The sequence below is a fragment of the Panthera leo genome, chromosome B4 (genome assembly GCF_018350215.1).
Source record: "Panthera leo isolate Ple1 chromosome B4, P.leo_Ple1_pat1.1, whole genome shotgun sequence".
In the NCBI taxonomy this organism is placed as follows: domain Eukaryota; kingdom Metazoa; phylum Chordata; class Mammalia; order Carnivora; family Felidae; genus Panthera; species Panthera leo.
In genome coordinates, this window is record NC_056685.1 from 63,894,529 (window position 1) to 63,910,297 (window position 15,769).

At 39.7% G+C, this 15,769-nt stretch overlaps 1 protein-coding gene across 6 annotated transcripts in view; it reads left to right on the top strand.

The window, feature by feature from the left end:
- Positions 1-13,658: 13,658 nt before the first annotated feature.
- Positions 13,659-15,769, top strand: part of RESF1 (retroelement silencing factor 1) — a 47,907-nt gene continuing 45,796 nt past the window's right edge. For 5 of the 6 annotated variants that reach the window (XR_006204768.1, XR_006204769.1, XM_042946219.1 and 2 more), the window contains exons 1-2: positions 13,659-13,763; positions 15,057-15,149. The gene's annotated coding sequence lies outside the window, so the exon portion shown is untranslated. Of the gene's footprint in view, positions 13,764-14,181; positions 14,587-15,056; positions 15,150-15,769 lie in introns of those variants that run through there. The other variant, XM_042946216.1, reaches the window with a different exon arrangement.

A 15,769-nucleotide genomic window follows, 5' to 3' on the forward strand; every position in this document is an offset into this window, starting at 1 on the left:
TGGTGTTACCTGAAAATGGGTTTACCTCTTGATGGGTGTCCAGCCAAAAAGACACAACCAAGACAAAGAATAGGAAAAGGAAGGGTCTTAACTTGCAATAAGTAAAGGAGAACACGGGGGATATCTCCCATATGAACAAACCCGGGGAGCTTTTAAGCTAAGGTGCATACATATTCATGAAAGGGTTTGTGCAATGGAGATTTTATCATAGAATTGGGGCAAAAGTCATCTTAAGGTGACAGAGTTTAGGTCTTAGTTGATAGAAGTTATGAGCGGCAGCAAGGGTCAGAATCGTCAATTCTGTGGCTCCAGTTGGTCTGGTATTTGAGTGCTCAAAGGGGTTTAAATCCTGCAAAGATAACTCAAGAATGTGCATAAGGTCAATCTTTACTTTTGAACCAGCACTGGGAGTTTTACTACTGATTTATTGTCCCTGATATGATTAGGCTATCTCCTGACCTGATAGCGGCTGTTTGTTCTTACATTCTTTTGTTCTCTTAAAATCATTAACTTCTGAGGTCTATTCTGCTATTTCAACATATCCCAGGAAATTCTGCAAGAAATGTGCTGTGGACCAGCAGTTCTGATCAGGCATAGATCACAAGATGGCCAGGCTCAAAAATTGCTTTTCTTATGTCAGGAAAGCTATGTCTCGTCTTTCTTTTTCTGGGGACCCCTCTAACTCTGCCTACACTAATGTGACACTCTTGGGAAATGACACTATATATTTGACAACGATCAACATCGATGAGGGTACAGAAAGACAACTGCTCTATAAGATTAGAAGTTAACATGTAAACCTAATAAATTATTAGATGCTTAGCTCCAAATGTGATAAGCCTTTATTGCTCTGAAAAAGTTAACCACTGTTATTGCTAATTAAGCAATCTTATTTGGCATTTCTTTCTCCTCTGAGCATATAAATAAGACTCTATTCTCAAATCTTCCCAAGCCAACTCTTTTCTTACCTGCTGTTTCCTTCATAATTCAATAAAACCTTTGCATGTACTAACAAATTTATCTAAGAATTTTGCCTGTCAATATAATTGTGTATTCACAGTCAAGGCTCTGGAAGGAATGCACAAAGGAAAATTGGACAGTGATTTTATTTCTGGGGATACAAGTGGGAAATTGAATTTTTACATTTCTGTATTACTTTTATATTTTAAACATCCCAATTTAAAAAAAATGTTAGGGGAGCCAGCATTTGACTCTTGATTTCAGCTCAGGTTTTGATCTCATGGTTCTTGAGTTTAAGCCCCATGTTGGGCTCTGCCCTGACAGTGCAGAGCCTGCTTGGGATTCTGTTTCTCTTCCTCTGTCTCTGCCCCTCCTTTGCTCACGTGTGCGTGCTCTCACTCTCTCAAAATAAATAAACTTATAAAATAAAATAAAATAAAATGTTATTGTGTCTGAGTAAAAGCAAAGAAAACAATGTTTCCATGAACTCTGTGTTCACTAGAAAAATGATTTAGTAAACTATACCTTTTCTTAGAAAAATATTCAATCATTAAATTATGTTTGTGAAGATTATATTTAATTTTATTTTAATTTTTTAAAGATTTTATTGGCAAGTAATCTCTACACCCAACATGGGGCTTATACTCACAATCCCAAGAGTAAGAGTCAGATGCTCTACTGACAGCCCGTCAGGCACCCCAAAGATTATATTTTAATTGCTTAATTTTTTATTGTTGTTTTGGTGGTATTTTTTTTTCTTTCAAAATTTTATTTAAATTTTAGTTAGTTAACATACAGTATAATATTGGTTTCAGGAGTGGAATTCAGTGATTCATCACTCACATACAACACCTAATGCTCATTGTAACAAGTGCCCTCCTTAGTACCCATCACCCATCTAGCCCATGTCCCAACCACCTCCCTCCATCAGCTCTCAGTTTGTTCTCTATCAATAAGAGTCTCTCCTGGCTAATTTCCCTCTCTTTTTTTTCACCCTCCCATATGTTCATTTGTTTTGTTTCTTGTTTTTTTGTTTATTTATTTATTTTTGAGGGAGACAGAGAGAGAGAGCACGCAAGCAAGAGGGAGAGAGAGAGAGAGAGAGAATCCCAAGCACGCTCTGCACTGTCAGCACAGAGCCCAATCTGGGACTTGAACTCACGAATCATGAAATCATGACCTGAGCCTAAGTCAGGTGCTTAACCAACTGAGCCATCCAGGTGCCTCCATATGTTTTGTTTCTTAAATCCTACATATGACTGAAATCATATGGTATTTATCTTTCTCTTACTGCCTTATTTCACTTAGCATAATACACTCTAGCTCTATCCACGTTGTTGCAAATGGCAAGATTTCATTCTTTTTGATCACTGAGTAATATTCCATGCGTATATAAACCACATCTCCAAAGATTATATTTTAACATACAAAACTATTAAAAAAATCTATGCATAAAAAAGAAATAATAGAAGAAAAGAATCTATATTAATGATAGTTGTCTTTGGGTAACAAGAAAAAATTTTATTTTTCACTATTTTCTTCATTGCCTAATGAGCATATATTATTTTAATAATGAGGAAAATGGTGATACAAACAAAACACAGCATGTTTCAGCATGCCCTGACTCTTGTCTTTGAGGATGTGTGAGGCAATACTTTGGCCTATTGTGACTTTTACAAAGACTTGTAGTTTGTATTCCTTCCCACAACTTTGAATTTTACCTCACATAATGGATATTTGATAGTTGACTTTTTTTTTTTCAAGGAGTGCAAGTTAACACTTTAATCTGTGATTAGGGGCACTTGGGTGGTTTAGTTGGTTAAACATCCACCTTTGGCTCAGGTCATGATCTCTCGGTTGGTGGGTTTGAGCCCTGCATTGGTCTCTGTGCTGACAGCTCAGAGCCTGGAGCCTGCTTTGGATTCTGTGTCTCCCTTTCTTACTCTGCCCCTCCCTGGCTCATGCTCTGTCTCTCTCTCTCTTAAGAATAAATAAACATTTTTTAAAAATCTGTGATTGAATTAAAATCTTGTAAGTTTTGACTAAGAAGACATCATTTCTGTACTGTATTATTAATCAAAGGGACTACTTCAGATGTTTATCTATTTGGAAAATACTTTTTTAATAGACATAAGGAGAAAAAAAAGCTTTACCCTGTTAGGTTTAATACCTAGGAGTATGCAAATTAAATAACAACAGGAGAAAAGGCACTCGTTTTTTATTTTTTATGTGTGTAGGAGTTCACAGAAGAGAAGTGGAACTCAGAGAATCAGAGCTTATATACTCTTTTAACAAAAGAAAGGGAGTTTGGGCTTCAAAGGACAGTGAGTGGTGGGGAAGTAAAACTAATAGAAGATAAGGGCTATTTTAATAAGGTTTTGTTTAGGCAAACTCATCCTAGTGATGGCTCCTTGGCTAGGATAATATGAATCATTTTTGTCTCCCCGGTGGTGGTGGTGGTGGTTAGGGGTAGAGGTGTGATTCTTAAAGTCCTCAGCACAAAATAATCCCTATGTCAAAGTGGCATATTTTGTGTTGGTGTATTCTGATCCCTTGAACAAATGAAGTCGAAATACCTTTAGGGTAAAAATTCACCATTCTATGTAGAGAATTCATTACTGTACAGAATTGATCCTTTTTGAGGAAGCAGGATGCCACAAAGGTTATAAGCAGAAACTCTTTTTTTTTTTAAGTGTATTTATTTATTTATTTATTTATTTATTTATTTATTTATTTATTTAAAAAATCTCTACACCCAACATGGGGCTCAAACTCATGACCCGGAGATCAAGAGTTGCAGGCTCTTCTGACTGAGCCAGCCAGGTACCTAGAAACTCTTGATTGCCTGGCTTCTCATATTCTAGCAGTGTGCCTTTGGGCAAATTATTAATCTCTTTAAGCTCAATTTCTTCACCTGTAAAATAATATTGTGGTAAAGATCAAGCAAGATAAGGCACAGTTACCAAAATGTCTGGCACATAGAAAATCATAAATGCTACAAATATAATTTTATGTTTCTCTTAGAGGATGCTCATTTCGTAAGTGCCCTGAGTCCTTGTAGCAGGCAGAGTTAGATTTGAGAAGCAGAAACAATATCAATAATAGAATAAGAGTTTCATTGTAGGCATTAGAACTTAGATGATTATGGTAGCTGGTTGAGAAGTTGATGCAAAGCTGTTGGATAGAGCCTGATGTCATTCAGGCTGGCAATCAGGGAAGTTGGATGTGAGGTATGGAAGAGAAAGAACTGGAGTCCATATGGAGAGACTAGAAACCACAAGGACAAACCATGATTTGGGGTGACCTGTGGTAGAACCTGGTGTCCTTCCTCACGGAACTACCCATACCCCTGGCCCAAGATTAGGAAAAACTGAAGGAAGGGATATGGTGTGTGCTTGAAGAACTATGAGCTGAGTATTACCGTTCACTAGTAGGTGAGCTAGCACATTAGCAACAACATGTGCTCACTACCACAATACCTGGCACCCTATACTGACTTTTGGCATGAAAAACATGACTGCTGCTTCACTTAGGCCTTCTAAAACATGCTCATATTTCTCCTGTGGCCATCTGTAACTCAAAATCATGCAGGGAAAGAAGTTCTGGGGAAGTTGGTTTGAAGTTAGCTAGGTTGATTTACTACAAAGTCATCGTACTCCTGTTTTACGTATAATCCTGCCTACTTCAGTCCAAAACAGAACACTTAGAGGAAAAAACACACCATACCATTCAGATATTTTAAACCTAGCTGTTTTATTTTGAAATCAGGGGATTACTAATAACAAAAATTCACCTTCTCTATTCTATTTGGTAAATTTGTAGTTAAGAAAACAAATATCATTTACTTCAGAACATGTAATTTCAAGTGAATCGTGTATCCCACCATACAGAAATTTGTTAAACAAAGGACTGTCAAACTCTTGTGCACATTTGGCCTCTGGGAGAGGGTTGGGTCCAAAGAAATCTGAATGAGTTGTAACAGCGTGTGGGTACCCTACTTGTTTCCTCCTCAAATAGTGCCCATCTACAAAGGGCTTTAAATATGCATTAAGTAAAGGAGTTTCAAAGAAATGAGAGTGAGGTAGGTGTAATTCCCAAATAAGCCCGTAACAGTTATGAGGTTTGCCTTCCTTTGAATGAGATAGAACATTGGTGGGTTCTAGAGTATCCCTGCAATGGATAAATACAGGGTAGAGGTACAGGGAAGAGGAGATGATTTTTTAGAAAGTCAATCCAGAGGCAGAGAAATGCTAGCTATTTTCATTTAAGAATGAAATCTGAGCAGCATCAGGGACTATGAGGTTATGTGCAGGTAATAATAAGCACTTGCTGTCACTGCACCCAAACAAGGTGGGTGGGCATTTGCAATGGGCTCAAATGAGGGGACATAATCAATGGGCCTCTGATGTCCATCATGCTGTTGTTAAGACCCCTAGAGTTTGTCCTGATTTTTTATATACAAATAGAAAGAAAGGGTTGTGACGATTAGGGAACCCAGGGGTGATGGGTCTACTCAGGGCAAAGACTCAGGTGTGAGGGGCAAAGGCAGGCTGCCCTAAAATGGGTCATTTTGGCATGAACATCACTTCAAGTTAAAAAGCAATCGAAACCTGGAGGATTCAGGAAAAGCTCTTTACCTCCCTCTCAACTGCATAAAAAGAATTTAGATAGGCAACCTGCTCCAGGAAGAGAGGTATTATCACTACATTTTGACAGGAACTAATTATGGTAGACAGGGGGGAACCTAGAAAGCCCTGTTTCAGTAAAGTCCTCTATGTCTCATTATTTTTGAGTGACCTAGCAAACATTTGTTTACTAAACATTTACTCTTTTTCATCTTCCTGTGAATTGCATTCTTTCCCTCTGAAGTCCCAGACCTCTACCCCCTTTTCCTTAGTTCAGAATGACATACACCCTTCATTTTTGCCTGACTATCTTTGGAATTTCCATGTCCATGTGGATTCCCTGTATGTACAAAATTAAATTGAGGTTTTCCTTTTAATCTGTCTCATGTTGATTTATTTGATTTTTAGTCTGCCTAGAAGGACACTGATGGGGACAGGAAATTCCTGCTCCCTTGTAAGGGTTAAATTGTAGTGTAGGGCTAACCTGTAGCCTTGAGAAATAACAGCTTTGTTTTGACACTGTAGGTTAAGAGATAACAGCCTTGTCCTATCAATCAAGGGAACAAAAGTTCAAGGAAAATCAACTGGATTGGTGATTGATTGGATTGGGGCAAGGGCATGTTGAGAACTTTGAAAAAGTGGCGCCAGAGGCAGGGTCAAGGAGGTCAACTGGTTGGGCTTAACGGCAGAATGTCTGAATTGTTTCCACCCCCATCTGGGAACTATTTCTTTGTTCTGTTCCCAAGTGATGATAAGACAACGTGGTCCGGTCGTGGTCGGCTATAAAAACTCTGTACCCCGGCTGCTCGAGGCCACATTCTGATCAAGAGTGTTGGTCCCAATCGGTCGGCCTTGCCTCTCCTTGCAATAAACTTTGCTGTGACTGTCACTGGTGCCTGTAGCATTCTGTTTCAGGAGTCGTGTGGATGCAACACCCTGACGCGTGTCAACTAAAGATCATATAAAGGGGCAACGAACACAAAAAGTTAGAAATCCAATGTCTACAAGATCCTATGAGTCCAAGAACTCTTCTAAATTATGCTTTGGTGATTAGCAAGGTCAAGTCATGAAGAACTTCTAGTGTGTGATGGGAAGGAAACTTTCCATTTTGTACAATAATGTCATGACCAGGATTACATTTTCCTGCCCTTACAGTATCATCTATTGGAGAATGCCAGGTGTGAGAAGGCTCCAAATGATCAGTCTCACTTGTAAAAGGATGGCATCTTAGCAGAAGGGGTAAATTGAAGTTTGGCTAATTTTGGGAACTGATAATCAAAGGTAGGTCCTTAATAAAGAGAGGAATAATTTTTGTAGATTGGTAATCATTGTTTGGTCAAGAGGAGTGGAGGAGGGTAAAAAAGAGGAGTAGAGGGCATAATAGGTAGGGGCTATGGTCATGTGCAAGGAGGTATGAGGGGGAACGCATCTTGGGGGGACAAGGGCAGTAACAGCTTTGGAAAATTCTCAGACCTTCAGTGTCTTTAACAACATTCAATGTCATGTGGGATACCATCACTGAGAATTAACTGGCCTAACAAAACTGGGCTGAAATTCAGTCTTTAAAAACTAGTTTCCTGTGGTGGTAGAATTGATGGCCCCTTGGCCACAAATGTGAACAGAATAGTTATTTTTCAAAAAAGAATGAGTTGATCAGTTAGTAGCATTTTACATTCAGTCTCAAACTCAAAGCTCTTAGCATCTGAATAGCTGGTCTATTTTCTTTTTTGACTACTGAACCCTATGGCCACCTCCAACCCTTTTGCTCTTTGTTTTCCAAATTGACCTTGAATTTTGTTTTCCAGTTTGTAGTTCAACTCTAAATCTTTTTGACTGTTCAAATAAACACAACAAGGAGATCACTTTACATAAATTGAGAAGTTAATAGCCATTGTTAATGATGGGGAAAGGATAAGTTTCTGGGTGTTAATGCAAATTCTTATAGCCTTAAAAGGAAATAATCTGGCAATACCTGTTATATTAAAATCACATTTTAATCCAACAATCCTCCTCCTGGGAATCCTTCCAATACTTGGGATTGTTCACCAGTGGCAAAAATGGGAGTTTCAATTGGGTAATGATGCATTTTAACTAATTATTAAAAATGACTTAGAGCTACTTCCATGACCTGGAGGATTGCTATGGCTTGTTGAATAAAGCAAGAATCAGAGAAATGTGTACTGTGCTATGTAATAAAATGATGACCAAAATGTCTCTAGATGTATATTTATTAATACATGGTTGAATGAGCATGAAGAAAAGTACGAAAGTACACATGCATTAGGGGGAATTGATGGTTTATCCCTAAACCAAAACTACATTTATTATTATTTAGTAAGTCTTGAAATCAGGTTGTGAAAGTCCTTCGATTGTTCTTCAGGATTGTTTTTGCCATTCTTGTTCCTTTCTATTTCCAGGCTCAGGTCTCCAATTATCCTTTCTTGTTAAATCCAAAGGATATTTTCCTATTTACTTTTCTGTGATATTTAACAAACTGAACATTTTTTACTCACCTGAACCAGTCTCTTTCTTTGCCTCTGTAACAACATTCTCCTCGTTTTCCATCTTTCTGGCTATTCCTTTGGGTCTTTAAGGTTTATCCTCCTCTCTTGCCATTAAACATTAGAGTTTTTTGAGGCTTGGTCCTAACCTCTTTTCTCATTTTACATTTCACATAAGGTAATACTCCTTCATATCCAGAGTTTTGATGAACTTTTAAAAGTCAGAAATTTACTTCTTTATTAGTAACGGTCTAGTTGGTCCAGGCTTCTTTACAGATATTTCTTCTTTACAGAGATTTCAGTATCTATTTTCCTTCCACTTTATTCCTTAAACATTGCCTTGGGTAGGGGTTATAACCTGGAGTCCATTACATACTTCTTTATTACTGCCATCATAAGTTACCATAAACGGAGTTGCTTAAACAACACCTACTTACTATCTCACAGACTTCACTTCCAAGCCCATTCATGTTGTTGGCAGAAATTACTTCCTTTTTATGTTTTCCATGCGGCCCCCTCCATTCAAACCAGCAACAGTGAAGTGAGCCTCTCTTATGCTTTCAATCTGATTTCCACTTCTGCCACATCTCTCTGGTCTCCTGCCCCATCTTCCTCTTCTGATTTTTAAGGGCTCATGTCTGGATCCACCCAGATAATCCAGACTCATTTGCTTATTTTAAGGTCAACTGATTAGTAACCTTAGTTATCTGCAAAATCCCTTTTGTATGTAAGTAACATAACCTTGGAGTAGCATCGGGAGGTGAAGATTATAAAGGCCAAAATCCTAACTACTACATTCATGGATAGGATTAAGTAATACCATGAAATTGGATGGTGAAAGGGTTTGGGACAGCCTGCCCCCTATGTGCCCCTTTGGTATGTGGACTATTTTGAACTGAAGGCAATCAAGACCCTGTGGGTTTAGGAGAAACTTTTGCCCCTCCCTTTACTACATCTAATCTAAATAGGAGGGTCTTTCCAGAATAAGGGTTATTAGCAAAGATAAATTTTACCTGAGTAACCCATCTGTATGGCAGGGCAAACATCTAATTACCAAACATCTGCTCTTTTCTTACTGCCCTGTGAATTACATTCCTTTCCTCTGAAGTCCCAGACCCCTACCTGCTTCTCCTTAGTTCAGAATGACATAAATACTCATTTTGCCTGTCTTTGAAATTTCATGTCTGTGTGGAGTCCTTATGTGTATGTTATTAAATTTGGTTTTCTCTAGTTAATCTGTCTCATGTGAATTTGATTCTTTTTTTTTTTTTTTTAAGATTTTATTTTTAAGTAATCTCTACACCCAACATGGGGCTCAAACTCAGAACCACAAGATCAAGAACAGTCGGTTCATGCCCTACCAACTGAACCAGGCTGGCACCCTGTCAGTTTGATTCTTAATCCAGCTAGAAGGACCTTTGAAAAGGATAGGAATAGTTGGTCCCCCATAATGGCAAAACAATTAACTCTATTTTCACTAACATTTTACTGAAATGTACCATATCCTTTGTTGATCTATCAAGAAGAGGCTGTAAATCAACCAAAACATTTATTTAGGATCTTAGGGATTGCAATCAGGAAGACACAAGTGTCCACCAACATCCAAAGTATGCTTTGAATTGGGAATTTGTAAATTATGAGTGGGAAGTGCAGGCTTATAAAGGCAAAAACCACAAGGTAACATAATTTGTTTTGAAAGAATTATAATCAGTACTGGCAGAATTTAAACTGACTATCTAACACATGATTGGCTATTTAGCTAACAAGAACTAGATTATCTCTATTTCAGTCCATAGCAGAAGGATATGTTCCAGGAGATGATCCAGTTGCAACTGACAAGCTGCAATTGACAAAAGTCAAAAGTTCATAGTGTTCTAAGAATTGAAACAGGAGATGCGCATAGGCCTTACTTCTTAAATATCCTTCCAACTCTATTTTGAATGACTATCTTAGCAATGGTTATTTCATTTTGAATCTTCTTTCATACCTTCAATTATGAATGTTGGCAAAAAAAAAAAAAATTCCACAGTAACTTAACAGTAGTAACAGTAAATTTGTCACCATTTTCAGGGCACCTGGTATTTTCAGGTATTTTCAGGGCACCTGGATGGCTCAGTTGATTAAGCATCTGACTCTTAATTTTGGTCATGATCTTGGGTTAGTGAGATTGAGCCCTGTGTCATTATCTGTGCTGGCAATGTGAAGCCTGCTTGGAATTCTCTCTCCCTCTCTCTGTACCCCCCCCATAAATAAATAAACAAAAAGTTTTTTTAAAAATCACAGGTATTTTCATATTATTAGAGTTAATGCAGATGATCTTGAAATATTTAAGTCCATTGGTTAAAAACAAAATCACAGTTGTTAGATCTTATCTGTTAACAAAGAAATACATATAACCATGTTACAATTTGTTTTTAAAAATATTTTGAGAACTTTCAAATTGAATTAATTTCCTTCGTAGTCTTATGTATTTTATTTTAAGCATTCCCAAGCATTATTCTAAGTAGGGGTCTATGGGTTCTACCGAGCTGCTAAAGAGATTTATGGCCCCAAAAAAGAAAACAATTCCTGTCCTCAGAAATTAATCTTCTTTTGTATGGTTGAAACTTGGTTACTGCCTTTTCTACATTCCAACCCAAACAAATAAGAAAGATAGAGAACTTTTGGGCAAAAACATTCCCTTAGGCGGAAGTTGTGTACAACATTTCTGCTCATAAGTCTTTGTGAGAGCTGAAATGTGGAAATACTTAGCTGCAAGGGAGGCTTGGGGAATGTAGTCTTCAGTTACATGTCCCTGTACTCAGCTAAAAACTACTAACAGGAAGGGGAAACAGAATATAGGGGACATTCAAGAAAAGAAAAAGAAAACCAATGACCCAATTTACAACTGAAATGAGTAATAGTCATCTTTAGTATGCCACTATAATTTTGTTTTATTATAGACATGCTAATGATGTCATGTACTTTTCTAAAACTTGTTTTATAAGTTTAGGAGTTAACCATCCTTGAGGCTAAGTATTATGCTCTTGGAAGATTGAGATAGTATCTATAGTAGAATTAAGTTTGAATTTTTGCTTTTAAATGTCGGGAAACATAGTGGGAGGATGTGTAATTTATGATAAGGGACATAGCATAGAACAATCTAATCTTTTGGGGGAATCTTTCCTCAGCCTGGCCAGCTGGGTAACAAGGTTCCTCGTTTGGCACTCGGTGTTACAAGTACCTTAAAAAGAAGGCAATGTAAAGTTGAGCACTGGATTAAACATACTTTCAAGTCCTAGAGATTATGTCTTCTCTTTGCAAGTCTCTTTGCTGATGACCCTTCAGGGCTGCTATAATGATGAATGCCAGTTGTACTTTAGGATTTGTGGAAAGAAATACTTTTGGGAAATCAGACAAGCTTTACTTATCTCAAGAAGAAAGGAGAAAGTCAGCATAAACACAGACAAGGATACATGGCAGAGAGATCAGCAACTTCATCCCAAATACAGTTGTAGTTTCCTGGGCATTAAATCTTGCTGGGCATTAAGGCTCCCTCAGGCTCTATAGGAGTGGGGTCTGTATCAGACTTTCTGGCAATAAAACTCCCTTTTCCTTGGGTTGATTCCTTATTGCTGATCTGTGCAGCTTAGGCTCTGGAAAATCCCTTTTCTGAGCCAAGTGCACCACTCCACGTTCCAGGAGATGTTCTAAGTTATGTATTAATTTATGGAATGACCTCAATAATCCTATGAAGTAAGTACAGTTATCCCCTGCTTTTCACTTTTTGAAAGTTCTCCTTATGCCACTTTGCTTTTACAAAAGACCTACATTAGTTACCTGTTTTTGCTAACCCCAAAAAAATCTGAAGAGGATTTTTGCTTTCATGAAAAGAAGGTGAAAAGTGACTATAGCATTCAGCATTTGTTTTCAACGTGCACCCTGAGTAGTGAGAGTGGCACCATTGAGTTCCTTCCTTGGGAACTACACTGAGTGTCTCAGCATCAAGCTGCTATATAGCTTTTAACTATGTCTGTGAGCATCTGTGCTTTATCCCCATTTATTTAACAGATATTAGCAATATGTGTCCTAAGGAAAGCCTAAAAGGAGTTGTTTTTGTAATGCCCGAAGTCGTGGAACCCACAAGAGACCACCAGAGTCGTAAGTCAAAGCCAAGCGGCAAGGGTCGTTTATTGCAGGTTCGAACCTGGACCTCCGCGCACTCGTTGCCGGTGACGCTAAGAGGCCCCGATCAGGGTTGGTACAGCGTTTTTATAGACAGAGACAAATAGCACAGGGGAGGTTTCAAATTATGAGGGGCCTGATTAGTTGGTTTTAAAGTAAGGACATTTGTTGTTCTCTGATTGGGCGTCCTTTGTCTGTCCTTTGGCGGGAAGGCTTTGTCCGTTACTCGTGGCGGGAGGAAAAAGGGGGAAGGGGGAAGGGATGTGTTAAGCAAGCAGGTTTACAGAAGCGAGAAATGCCGGTTAGTTCATGTACAGTCACTTATTCTATTACACACCAGACTACATTTAGGAAGTTTCACAACTTACTCTATTACATAGTGAGTTACATTCAGGAAAAGTTTCACAATGCTCGTAGCAAACAGCAAGCAAAACAGACTTCTCAGCAATTGTATTTCTTATCAAAGATCCATAATAAGCAGAAAAGAGAACTTAGCTTTAAACTAAGGCAGGGCTGTTCTTTTCAGTTTTGGGGGTCTGGGAATATTAAAAAATGTTCCCATATAAAGTAATGGTAATTGCTGCATCACTACACTATTTTGGATTAGCAAAGTTTTCATCGAAATTCTCTACTTTTGGATAGCAGGAGAAACCTGCATTCCTGTTATTCTCCTTTTATAGGTGAGAAAACTGAGCAGAGACAGGTTAAGTGATTTTCCCAAGGTTGTAGATCTAGTGAGTGGGAGTGGCAGAGCCAAGATCCAAATCTTAGGTCAAAGGAATTCCCTGCCCACCCTTTGGCAAAAACTAACCACCTCTGCCCTTTCTTATTCTTAACCACTCAGATGGGACTCCTTTATTTACTTCATATTATAAAAATCCTTGTATAGAAAACATTGATTTTATTTATTTATTTATTTATTTATTTATTTATTTGGAGAAGCTTCCTCTGCATTAATGGACATTCTCCCTATTCCATTGGCTGGGGGGAAAAAAACATCTCCTTAGCTTCACTTTGTGTGCTTTCTTTCACATGCTTTATGGAAAGTTTGCCAACCCCATTCTCTACATCATTGGTTCTGAGACCAGCTGCAACAGCCTATCCTGGGAACTTGTTAGAAATCTACATTTTCAGTCCACTTTAGCCCGACTGAATTGGTTTTGCAGGTGGTGCTCTTCAATCCTTTGGACGATTCCGACGCAAGTGAAACGTAAAGTACCACTGATGGAGACGTTTTCTCCATAGGACAAGTAAACCTGCCTTTGCAAATCTCGCCGCCAGGGACTGGAGGGCGGGGCTGGCCACAGCCTTTGTATACGTGTGGCACTAGGACCCGGGCGGCGCAGGGCTCACCGCTGCCGCTCACGGCCGGGGGCGGGGCCTAGCTGTTCGGGGAGCCTGGGCCTCGCTGATCGACCCGCCCCTGAAGGCGGACCGAGTTGACTTAAACTCAGGGGCCCGGGAGGCCCAGAGCGTCCTCCCCGCTTACCCGCGCTGGGCTCGGCGCCCGTCGGTAAGTGTGGGGCCGGGGAGCCCGCTGCCCCTCGCTCTCCTCAGGTCCCAGGCGCGGCGCTGGCCGTCAGGAGCCCAGGCGCCCGCGGGCAGGCGCCGCGCGCGAGGCGGCGGGCGCTTTTGTTCTGAGGCGAGGACGGAGTCTCGGGGTCGCTGGAGCTCGGGCGTCTCCGGGCCTCGGCCCCGCGACTCGCGCGCCCCACCGCGTGCCGGCCCCTTCGCTCGTGGCCCTGCCTGCCGCGCGGGGCCGGCCGGGGCCAGCCGCGGACGCCGAGCCCGAGCTGGAGGGCGGCGCCTCATGGGTGTTTTCTTTAAATTGCCTCACTCCTTGCGGTGGAGGTCGGGGTGGAGAGAGCGAGTACGCATTTTGTTGAACTACGAGGTGGTGGGTGTGAGAGTACCTTATGTTTTTAATTATTTCCTGTCGGTGGCGTGGAAAAAAAAAAATCTTTGTTTTGCATTTACGGTTTCTCGAGCGTTGCCTTCCTCCCCACCTCCATTATGCTGACCCTCCCGAAACAGAATTGCTCGGCTTGTATCTCCAAGTGGCCCGCGAACGCCTCTGTTCCGCAGATGCTTTCTGTTCCTCAGCAGTAGTTAGTTCCTCGAGGCATTTTTAAATGCACAAATGCATACCGATTTTAGGTGTTTTCGAGGGAGGCGAATGCTCTAAGCAAAGGTCCTTAGGATCTTGAGTTCAGCAGCAACCTTTTGAGGAGAATCGTTTCAGTGAAAACAATTTATTTGTAATACTTTAAGGAGCCTACCTTCAAAATAAAGAGAACAGCCCATGATACGATTCAGCTTGGGGTGCAATTGAATAGGTGGGTCGCAGAGCTTGTTTGGGGACTTTTCTGCTTAACGGTGCTTGTAAATTGTATGTTTTAGTTATTGTTAGGATTCACGAATGTTAAGGTTTTAGTTACTTTTCCCCCTGTACAGTCGGATTCTCTTACTGTTCCAGTGAGGAAAGCTGCTAAGATAAAGTATTTCTGTTTTGGAATGGTAGGGCAGTAGTGATCCTGGAGGACCAACTTGAATTCTAACTTACACAGTGAATGGTATTTTAGGCCACACCTAGCTTCTATTTGTTACTTTCCACACCTAATGAGAATTCTGTAAACTTAGTATGTTTTTGGTGCAACCTTGAAGGAACACAGTTTGGCACAGCAATGTCCTATCTAGCAAACAGAATAGCATGTGCTTTTATCATAAAGTAAGTTTCCTATGAATAAAAAAAATGCAGTTCATATTAAATTATTACTAATTATAAAATGTTTCTTGCTCTTCCTAGGACCAAAGAAGTATAATAAACACTGTGTGAAGGGGGACTGACATGCTTGGAGGGAAATGGGAACATAGTAAAAGACTAACATTGTACTTAAAAGTAAGTATGTTACCTCCAAGTAGCCTGCTCTAATTTATTATGGAATTAAATTGTTAATTAAACGAATGGGCGTTGGTTAAATATTAAACAGTAGGGCACAATGGATTTGATGACAGAGCTTGAGGAGAAATATATGGTTGACATAGCATAGAGAATTTAGTTGTTAGTCTTTGCAAGAAAGAGTAGATTATGGGAGGTGACTGGTTCAGGTTACTCAGGCAGAGGTCTACTTAGGATTGCTCTATTTTTTAGAATTTTTGTAAGTTTATTTTATTTTATTTATTTGTTTTTGAGAGAGAGAAAGAGAGGGAGACCGAGATCCCAAGCAGGCTCCTTGCTGTCAGTGCAGAGCCCGACGTGGGGCTTGATCTCACAAACCATGAGATCATGACCTGAGCCAAAATCAAGAGTTGGAAGCTTAACCGGCTGAGCCACCCAGGTGCCCCAAATTATATGAATTTTAGTCATACAACACACGTGGGACAGCCCCTGTCTGTGAGTGATAAGAGCTCAGTAAATTTTAGTTGTTGTCCTGTTAGAGGAAAGATATTTTATGGCCTCAGACAACATTGTATCTAATAGGAAATTCAGTTTGCTCCTTTAAGGTCTAAGTTTATCAG